At 30.4% G+C, this 11,366-nt stretch overlaps 1 long non-coding RNA gene across 1 annotated transcript; it reads left to right on the top strand.

The window, feature by feature from the left end:
• The first annotated feature begins 2,264 nt into the window (after positions 1-2,264).
• Positions 2,265-2,658, top strand: LOC136970985 (uncharacterized). Its single transcript, XR_010880084.1, has 3 exons — positions 2,265-2,335; positions 2,403-2,492; positions 2,570-2,658. It is a non-coding gene; the product is annotated as an uncharacterized lncRNA (long non-coding RNA).
• Positions 2,659-11,366: the final 8,708 nt, after the last annotated feature.

Raw genomic sequence — 11,366 nt, 5'->3', positions numbered from 1 at the left:
TCTAATGATTCGTAATATTTGAAATATTAATTTTTTACTTTCAGTCAAATTGTCTCATTCGATCAGATTTCTGAATTTGTCAAGATGTCAAGAGTGCGAATTAGAAGCCAATTCTTATCAATCCCAAAAGCTGAGTTATTTTAAGCATTTTATACATACTTTAATTCATTCATAAGGCTCACCCATACTCTGACGAAACCCACGGTACTGTGAATCTAGCCGTAGGTTCGACCAGACATGCATTATAAAAACCAAATAGATAAAGACATTTCTGGGATGAATGAAAAACTTCTGCGTGTTTCGACTTGCCTGTATACGTTTCTGGATTCTCGAATCGGGAAACTGGTGTCTTAATCGCTTGGCCATTCAGCCCGGTGAAGAAGGAGACATCGAAATTAATAAAATATCAATGTTTGGTTCCAAAGAAGGACCTACATATAGACAATATTATAAATATGATTTGTCGATAACTCAGTTAGTTGACAAACCATAGATTTTGCGACCGTAATATTGATAAATTTTGAAAACAAAAATGAACATTCAAAATATAATGAATTTTAAGTTCGAAGTTTGTTTGGTCAATTCATGTTTAAGAATAATATCGTTTAGGCGCGAAATATTGTTAAACTTTTGTATTTTATGTCGTGCAGAAGCTTAATGCTAGTCATCAACTTTCTGGTATCCATTTCCATAATAATTTAAAAAACAGCAAAAGATTAGAAGTTAAAAAATCTTTATTAAGAAGAGTAATGATAATCGATCGGGAATAATTAAATTATGTATACACCATTAGCTAAAGTACAACAATCGAGCGAACGAAATAAATTTTCAATGCAAATTCATTATGTTGAATGCAATAATGATCACTTTACCATGCGTTTACTTCATTGAATAATTTATAATTAATAAATTTTACTGTTTATACATGAATAATCTACTATAGCAACTATCATTAATATCAGCAGACAAACTTATAATAATAGGCATCTAATAATGTACTGATTTGAGTGGTAATGCTACTACCTTTCTGAAATATTAATGCGTACAGAAAACACGAGAATGTTATCTAGATGCTGTGGCTCTGTGCAGATGAAACAAAGATTCTGTACTTATCTGATCGAATTAAAAATAAAACTGTAGAATTGTAATAAGTGTTAGTTGTTCCAGTTTCAAGGAATACAACCGATTACAGATGTATCTATCCATAACTGACATTTAGTCGAACTATTTTAAGTTTCGAAATTTACTCATGGCTGATGTTCGTAGATACAAAATATGCCTGAGTTGTCTGTTGCAACCTCATATGTCTACTGCAATAATCTACGGGTGGAAGTTTTATGCTTCATGCTATTATTGTCGACAGTTTCAAACCGAACATAAATTATTACAAAAGTTTTTTTTATGGCTTGTGGAATTTGTATATTGGCAATTCTTTTTCATACTACTTCTTATGACAATACCGTCGGTAGCAGAAAACATGCCTTGCTTTGGCTGGTATTTACTGGTGGATTATAACATTTTCGTCAGGTTGTGCGTTACCATAATATATTTTGCTACGACGCTCACTTTTTCCGTTATAAAACGCAAAAAATTTAATCCGATAATCGTATTACTGAAACCAGATAATTTGCCAATTGTAGATTTAAACGGGTTTATTCACAAAATTAATGTTATCATGCTCATGATGCTGCTTTTTTTCACTTGCGCACTGCCAATTTTCAATATCTTTGTCGTATATCCAGCATTAGAAGCAACTCACGAAAATTATTTTATGATTCTGTTCTGTAGCGTAAAATTTGGGGTTTCGGTAAACTTTATTATTGGAGGATTGATTCATGTCTTATTTTTCCTTCTATTTTTTTATTTGATTATGAAGAAAGCGTTTCGAAGAGTATCAAATGATTTAATTCTACTGAATAAGAAGGAGTCGAATCTAAGTTTAAAATTAGAATGGATAATGTTGCAACATGCCGAACTTTGGAACTTCCTCAATCAAATCAACACAAAATTTAGTTTGTTATTTGCAATATTTTATTTCACAGTTCTCGTAGAAACCAGTCTCTTATATTATATATTTATCTTCGCCGAATTTAACACTGTTATTAGATTTACTTTTTTCTTATTTATCATTGGATTTTCAATCGTATGCCTTATAATGGGTTACGCGTGTTCAACACTTACGTCTACGGTATTTTATCATTATTTTTTTCAAAGTTTTCGATTCGAATTTCCTTTAATATGTTTAATTATTTTTTATGTTTTTCAGATGCAAACCTCGTTTCAAGATATCCGAAGATTTTCTGCATGCGATTTGTCGCTTGAACAGAAACTGAAAGTTAGTTTTAGATTGTCTCTTTTATCCATTATAACACATAATTATGGAATGTATTTTCTTCTTACAGATTCTAAACTTTATGAAGAGATTTGGGAAAGTGTCATTATGTATAACAATAAGAGGCTACTTCAATGTTACGAAAAAGTTTCCAGTTAAGGTACTTTTTTAACTTTCGAATGTTTGTAAATAATTAGTTTTATATACATATATAAATATATTATTTGATTCTTATAGATGGGCAACGCTCTTCATTCTATATTTTCTGGTCTTTTGAAACTCAGATCTGCTACTGAAAATTGATAAGTTTTCCGTTATTACAAGTAATGTCAAAAGTGAAAAACAAAATGAGGAAACAACTCTTCTTCCTACGTAAGTCGTCGATATCCAGAAGCAAAATAATCAAGATATTATCTACTTTTTCTTCTTCTTAATACGCCATATGAGATTCCTGATATCAGCGAACATCTAACTTAGGTTACTAAGTGGTTGCCAAGGTGTATCTTAGAAGAAGTTACAATCAGAGTGGTTTCCTGTCGCTTTCTTTGAGGCGCGATGTAACGCGAGGACAAAATGCCTACCGGAAGCTCTTGTAAAGGAAAGTATTCTCTATTCAGACGTCACAAACGTCGATAAACTCGACTGACCAGCTTGTCCGAGCGCAGCGCAAACCCGCGACCGAACTCCCAGTGTTTAGCATCTGAACAACTCGGCTACTGGTGGGTCTAAAATATTTTAATTACACAATATTCTGAGAATTTCGTTTCATTGCTGAGAGCGGTTAAAAGTAGTATCATGGCTCTACCTCGCTAAAGTTACTCAGATAGTGGCATTTCTCTATTACACAAGTCACCGTCATCATCATTTGATTCCTATTACAGAATTGGCTAAAAGTCTTTTTTGTTGTCTGAAGCAGGGTCATATTGACATAAGGGCATTTGGTGCCGGTGCCCAGGGTCCCCAAACAAAACTATGTTTAAACATAAGTTTTTTTTGTATTACCGTGAAAGCCTTGCGTGGCCTAATCATGAGGACCACGAGCAGAGAAAACAAAACCGGGAAATAACCTAAAAAATATCGGGAAATTTCGGAAAAAAATTTTACAAAGGTATTTTTCAATTAAATTTTAGTTTTTCACAATTACATATGCGTATGTTTACAATAACCTTATTTTTAAATGAAATTTACAACTTTTTAGTTGAAATCTAGTTGAATGTACAGTATTTTGTGTAAATTTTTTAAATCTTCAAACTTGCCTACTCTCAAAGGGGGGCCTCAACCATATTTGTGCCCACGGGCCTCTGATTGTTAATTCGGGCCCTGGTCTGAAGAATTAAAGTTTCTGTACATATTGTATATATATTGACGAAAATGAAAATCGGTGACACAGGAAATTCTACTAAATAAGAACAATTCGAGTTTAAGTTGCGAACTAGAAGAAATAATGTTGCAATAAGCCGAGCTTTGGAACTTCGTTAATCAAAGCAACGCAATGTTAGCTTATTACCTGTAATATTGTATTTGTATTTCTTACTTATAGTTGAAACCAGTCTGATATATTACATATTTATTTTCGCTGAATCAAACACTATTATGAGATTTATCGTTCTCTAATTTGTCATTTTAGTTTCAATCGTATGTCTTATAATGGGTTAAAAAAGTTAAACATTAACGTCTACGGTATTTTATCATTATTCTTTCAAAGTTACCGATTATTTACTATATTTAAATATTTATGATGTTTTTCAGATGCAGACTTCGATTCAAGATATCTGAAGATTTTCTGCATGCGATTTTTCGCTTGAACAGAAACTGAAAGTTAGTTTTAGATTGTCTCTTTTATCCATTATAACACATAATTATGGAATGTATTTTCTTCTTACAGATTCTAAACTTTATGAAGAGATTTGGGAAAGTGTCATTATGTATAACAATAAGAGGCTACTTCAGTATTACGAAAACGTTTCCAGTTATAATATTTTTGTTTTTTGATTTTTTTATCTGCAAATTTTTGTATTAACTTCTTTTATTTTATATATTGCATATGGTTCTTTTTAAATGGCCAACGCACTTTATTCTATATTTTCGGGAGTTCAGAAACTCAAAACAACCTCCGCACAATGAAAATTTTCTATTTATGTTTATAACGAAATTGGAGAACTCGTTTTAAAATTTTATTTGATTTGTCCACAGTGAAGGAAAAATTGTGTCAGATTACATCTGCAGAGTTCAGTATGTAGATGTTGAATTTTTAAATATTACCAACGATCGACCGGTGACTATTTATGTAGTGTTCAGCGATTTTATTCACACGGTGAATAACAGCAGTCACACGCAGCTTTTTTTTCAACGTGAAGTTGATATCAAACTCGCGCAAGTCAACAAAACTAAATATTTTTGCAGGAAGTGGTCCATTTTCGATTTATTGGGCCCTGGCTTTGACCATTAAGTTTCAGCATTGTACACTTCGCTAAACCTACAAAATTCTTGAGTAAAGGCCTTGTTTGTGCCCATAGGGCGAAAAATAGTAAAAAGAAATTATACAGTTTAATCTCACTGAAAAGAACGATCAACAATATGTTAAAATACGAACCAGATTTACAACAACGAATGTGACCGGTAATGAAGAAAAGCCGTCCATTTTTTCTCTGAAGCTAAAACATTGTGAAATTAAGTTTTCAGTGCCAAAATGAATATGAAGTAGACAATTTTTACAAACTAGCAAACAATGGCAGTACTAATCTTTAAGAAGAAATAATGTTTGAAACTAGTTGTGCTCAGAAATGTAGAAAATTTCCTTAATTGCTAAAAGATGTGTATGTTTTAGGTTTCCATTATAGGTTTTTAACTGATAAGATCTATAAATAAAATATCTGTGTAGAGTGACTCAACAGTTAAACATTACAAACCTAAACTTCTGAAAATGTCTTAATTAAATTACACAAAAATGTACAAAATTGAAGGAAGTGAGTTATTTCAAATAAAGAATATCATATACCTGTAAAAATGTACAGATTTGCAGGTTTCATTGTTAAAATATTCAGAATATGGAAGTTCGTAGGATATAAGGATGTCAAAATTGACAGGTTTTACTATAACTGTAGACAATTATCTGCATCATACGTAATGCGATCAGAGTACTGACACATCTTTAAGACTTAAACACCTGTAGATTAATTAGAATTTTTGCTTATCGTATTTTAGCGTTAAATATTTTAATGACGATAAAAACGTAACACAAGTAGTATAGAACTTGCTTAAATAGCACGATATCAATAATTCTATTTTTTACATAATTACTCTCGCTCGAATATGAATTACTTAAAGCAAAATTGAAGCAAAATGAAATTGAAAATATTATAATAGTACAGTAGAGCGTCGTGAATCAGAATCAATTCGGGACTGGGGTTGTTCCGATTAGTCATTTGCTTCGATTATCGACTTTGTACGAAAAAATATATTAACCTGTCCGATGTTCAAATTTTTTACCGTTGCGTGTCGCTTCGTGTTGAATTTTCGTCGATTTTAAGCCTAACGAAAATTTTTATAATAATAATCGATGCTATCGTATCGTTAAAAATTATTTCTGCATTTTGTACAAACAAAATAAATATATTGAAGAATATAAAAACATGAAAATTATACTTTAGAAGTAAATCTAGTATCAAAAACGTTCGATTCAGCACGACACAGTCCGACTGAAAATCGTTCCGATTACCGGCGTTCCGATTAACGACGCTCTACTGTACTTTAATTTTCTACGTATAACCCGCGGTTATGTACACCACGCTTTAAACAAGATTGCATAGCAGTAGCAAAATACACGTTTTAGTAACTTTACGGGTGTAAATTATACACAGGTAATTTGACATAATTGTTCTACAATCACTGAAAATAATATATTTGATAAGCAGAATTTGTATGTATTTTATCTTCAATTTATGTATTTTTATTATTACATTTAATGCTATATTCTTAAAATTATATTAGAATAAATAACTATTTAATCAGCTTACATTTTACATTTATTATTTACAAGGAATTTAGTCGTAATTATTAAATTTTATAAATTTAATAAACAACTGTTTTAATTAAGTTCTAAAACATAAATTTTTAATGCAAATGTATTTGCTGACTCGAAATAAAAATTTCTATTACTTTTCAAACACTGAAACATTTAAAGTATTTTACTTTTAATGGTACAAATACACTCAAACCTAAATAATCCCTTTTAATGATTTACGGTACTATTTTCGTAAATTGCCAATGTGTTCTGTTAACGAATTTTTACTTTAAATGTTAAATGAAGCGTGCGATGCCATAATGTGTTAAATGCCAAATAAGAAACTTTCGATAAGTAAACAATTTTTTTTCTGGTAAATGAATTAATTTCAATTTTCAAATAGAATGGCAAAACTTTCTAGGTTAAAAATGCTTATAAATATTGAAATGGATTAAATGCAGACTTTATGGCATTGCATGCTTCAAATATTGAGTCTTCGATATCTGTCAATTACTTTCAATATATGTGTAATTTTGTAATACACGTAATATTTTTTTCGTCAATTTACGTGAATTCGAAATTCCAAATTTAACTTTTTGTGAAAACCGATTACTGCATACTTATCTTATTACCCGACATCTATAAATTAAGGCACACTCGATATAGTGAAATTTAAATACAAACGCTGGTATTAAATCGAGGTTACTTCTTTTATATAATTTGCAACAATATTACAAGAAAGTGTGCTTGATGTAATATGTGTGATTGGTGGCGGCACACCACCAACTTTTGGTAAATACGCCCATCAACCTAGTCAACATAAAAGAAAACTGGAACGATAGTTAATTCGTACGAAAAAATAAAAAATCGAAAAGTTAGAGGTGTCGAGCTGCTATTTAGACGACTGTATTTCGATTTATCTTTAAAAGTTCTAATTATCAATGCAGAGTTCTCAATGTCTGGCGCAAAACACCGTATTTACGGTCGGTGCTAAATATCAAGTAAATACAAAAATAGAATTTTCACAAAATGCGAAAAAGCAAATGATAATTACTAATTTATTAATTATTGACTCTTTCGTTCATATTGGCGCATAGAGATTCTTTTTTACCGTATGCATCGTCTAGACTACAATAGGGATGACCTACACTGAGAGACAGAGCGTCATATAGTGTTTATAAAGTTTTTTTCTATTGTCCGGCAAAATTGACAATATAATTAAATTTCCGCGGCAGAAGTTTGCGCGGAAGACACTACGTACGTGCTTTAATTAAATCTGTGTATGTATACAATCTGTCGCCATGTTATATTAACCTAATTTTTTTTGTTGATTTTTTGTGAATAAAAAATAGTATTCTTGTTCCTTAAAATATCAGCAGATCACGACAGTAGTTATTTAAATTAATAATTTTCTTGTATATAAAAACCGTAATTAACATGAAGTCTCCATTTGCATTTAAATGTGGCACGATAGTTGCTATTAGAAACCAGCCAATGTCTGGCTATTTCCAAGTTATAGCTAATTTGTACAAAATGCAGACAATTACAAATATATTTCTGATTAAAAGAAAATTTCATTTTATATATGTAATTGACATATCGGTCTGCTCATAAACATATATTTTATGCGTTATACGTTTATTTAGTATAACAATAAAAGACTCGTATAATCAATTCAAAGATGTTTTAATTTTCGACATGTTATTGTATTTTTGACTTGTTTCCAAAATAATTTATCTATAACCTTCAGAAATGCTTTCGGTACAGCGGTTAAATATCAGTAGCCTTGCATATTCGAAAGAGACGGCTCGCGAAAATTCCAGAGCTTGAACCATCTGAATTATTATCGTGTTTTCCATCTGACTGTCTGTTTTTATACGATTATACAACGTAAAACCATAGATAATATTAATTACTTTATTCGACTTGTTTTAACATAAATTGTTTTTCAGTCGTGTTTTCCTATTGTCACCGTTGCAATCTGCACTACTTTTCTAATACGAAACGGTAAAACATTTAGGTTATAGTCTGTCTCATTAATGTTATTGTCGGTTATAACATTGACAGACCGAGAAAGTTTTATTGCATTAGATGTAAATTTTTTATTAAACATCTTTTTATGTAACAAATAGAATAAGAAAAATCATTTCAAAAATATTAACACAGGAGAAGATATGAGGAGAGTAAAGATTAGGAATACTTACTCGTTAGACAAATACTTAAAAGGGAATAACAGGAATAAAGCAAAAGACATAAATTGGTTATTTGCCGTATTATAAATACTTAAATTGCCAGAAATGAGTAAACATTCACTTTTATATAATGATATTTATTAAATTTTTCACTATAAAATGATAAATCTATAGAAGTTAACTAACAGTGTACATTAATTAAAGTAGTTATAAAACTCTAATTAACGAATTCTTGACTCTTACTCCAATTAGTGCATCTCGGTTAATTGAATACACACGCTATAGTCCTAAAGCATTAGCATAAGTGGACGTTACTCACGTTCGATTGAACGCAGTAATTCTAAAGTATGACTGTATATTTAACAGAAAAAATCGACATAACAAAATAATAATATTTTCTAGCAATTCCAGTTTTAGTACATACAGTCAATTATATCTTTATTCATTTTACATAATCCGTTGATCTGTATCTAGTTTGGAAATTTACCCATGGCTGACGTTCGGAGATACGACATATGTCTTAGCTGTCTTTTGCAGCCTCACATGTCGACTGCAGTAGTTTACGGATGGTACTTTTTCGCTCCATGCTACTACTGTCGACAGTTTCATACCAAACGAAAATTATTGCAAAAGTATTTCGTATGCTTTGTGAAATTTATATATTGGCAATTCTTTTTCTTACTACTTCTTATGACAATACCGTATGTAGCAGAATACATACCATGCTTTGGCTGGTATTCAATAGTGGATTATAACGTATTCGTCAGGTTCTGCTATACCATAATATATTTGGCAACGTCGCTCACTTTTTCTGTTATAAAACGCAAAAGAATAAATCCGATAATCATATTAATGAAAGCAGAAAATTTGCCGATTGAAGATTTCAACAAGTCTATTAACAAAATTAATGTCATCATGAGCATAATCTTGCTTTGTTTCACTTGTGGAGTGCCAACGTTCAATATCTTTTTCGCATATCCAGCATTAGAAAGAACTAACGGAAATGAATTTATGATTCTCTTTTGTAGCGTGGAATTTGGGGTTTCGGTAAATTTTATTGTTGGAGGATTGATTCATGTCTGATTTCTTCTTTTACTTTTATATTTGATTATGAAGAAAGCGTTTCAAAGAGTATCAAATGATTTAATTCTACTGAATAAGAAGAAGTCGAATTTAAGTTTAAAATTAGAAGAGATAATGTTGCAACATGCCGAATTTGGGAACTTTGTCAATCAAATTAACACAGAACTTAGTTTATTCTTTGCAATATTTTATTTTACAGTTTTCGTAGAAACCAGTCTCGCGTATTATATATTTATCTTCGCCGAATTAAACACTATTATAAGATTCATCTTTCGCGTATTTGTCATTTTATTATCAATCGTATGTCTTATAATGGGTTACGCATTCTCAACATTTACGTCTACGGTATTTTATCATTTTTCTTTTAAACTTACCGATCAGTTACTTTTAATATGTTTAATTATTTCCGGTGCTTTTCAGAAGAGATCACGTTTCAAGATATCCGAAAGTTTTTTGCATGCGATTTGTCGCTTGAACAGAAACTGAAAGTTAGTTTTAGACTAGCTTTTTCGTTTATTATAAAATATAATATTGAAATGTACCTTATTCTTGCAGATTTTAAACTTCATGAAGAGATTTGGAAAAGTGTCGTTATGTATATCAATAAGAAACTACTTTAATGTTACGATAAAGTTTCCAGTCAAGGTACTTTTCTAACTTTTGAAATTTTGTAAATAATTGTTATATATATATATATATATATATATATGCTTAATGTGATTTTTTTCAGAAGGGCAACGCTTTTCATTTTGTATTTTCTGATCTTTTGAAACTCAGATCTGTTAGTGAAAATTAACAATTTTTACATTAGTGCAAATGACGTCGAAATCGAATAATGCTTTGTAAAATTTCATTTTACAATCTTAAAACGAGGAAAATATTCTTTTCTGTTACGTAACTCGTCGATAACCAAAATTAAAATTATACAAATATGTTAATTACACAATATTTTGAGATTTTATTTCATTTCTGAGAGCAGTCAAGAGCAGATGCCTGGCAGTTCCTCGTTTAGGTTAATCCGACATTGACATTTGTCTATTATATAATTCAGCGTCACTAACATCTGCTTATTCTTACACGGTTGTTTGAAAGACTTTTTGTTGTGTAATGAATTAAAGCTACTGCACATACTGTATATGTGTTGACAAAAATGAAAATCGGTGACACAAGAAATTCTACTGAATAAGAACAATAGGAATTTAAGATTGAAATTACAAGAGGTAATGTTGAAACCTGCCGAACTTTGGAAGTTTATCAGTCCAATCAACACACAATTTAGTGTATTGTTTGTAATATCGCATTTCACAGTTCTATTAGAACTAGTCTTACATATTATATATGTATTTTCGTTGAATTAAACATTATTATGAGATTAATCTTTTTCTTACCTGTTATTTAATCGCATGACTTATAGCTGGTTAAGCATGTTCAACACTTACATCCGCTGTGTTATATCATTCTCTTTTCAAAGTTAGCGATAAGTTACTTCTAAAAAGCGCAAACATTGTTGTTTTTTTTTCTTTCAAATGAAAATAATCCTGAACTCATGTATGACTAAAGTTATTATTAATTTTACAGAACTTTTTGATACATTCTAAATACAATGCGTATTGACGAATTACATAAAATAACAGCACAAACCTAACAAAATAAATAGTGAACAACATACATGAAAAGCTATTGTATTTTTGAATTTAAAATAATTAAACTTGTTGCTGGAACATTGTTGGAAGTTGTGCAATCTATATAAAAGAGG

The sequence above is a fragment of the Centruroides vittatus genome, unplaced genomic scaffold, assembly GCF_030686945.1.
Source record: "Centruroides vittatus isolate TY-2023 unplaced genomic scaffold, ASM3068694v2 contig_223, whole genome shotgun sequence".
NCBI classification, from domain to species: domain Eukaryota; kingdom Metazoa; phylum Arthropoda; class Arachnida; order Scorpiones; family Buthidae; genus Centruroides; species Centruroides vittatus.
Note: the sequence above shows the minus strand (reverse complement) of the source record. Positions and strands in the feature narration are given on the sequence as shown.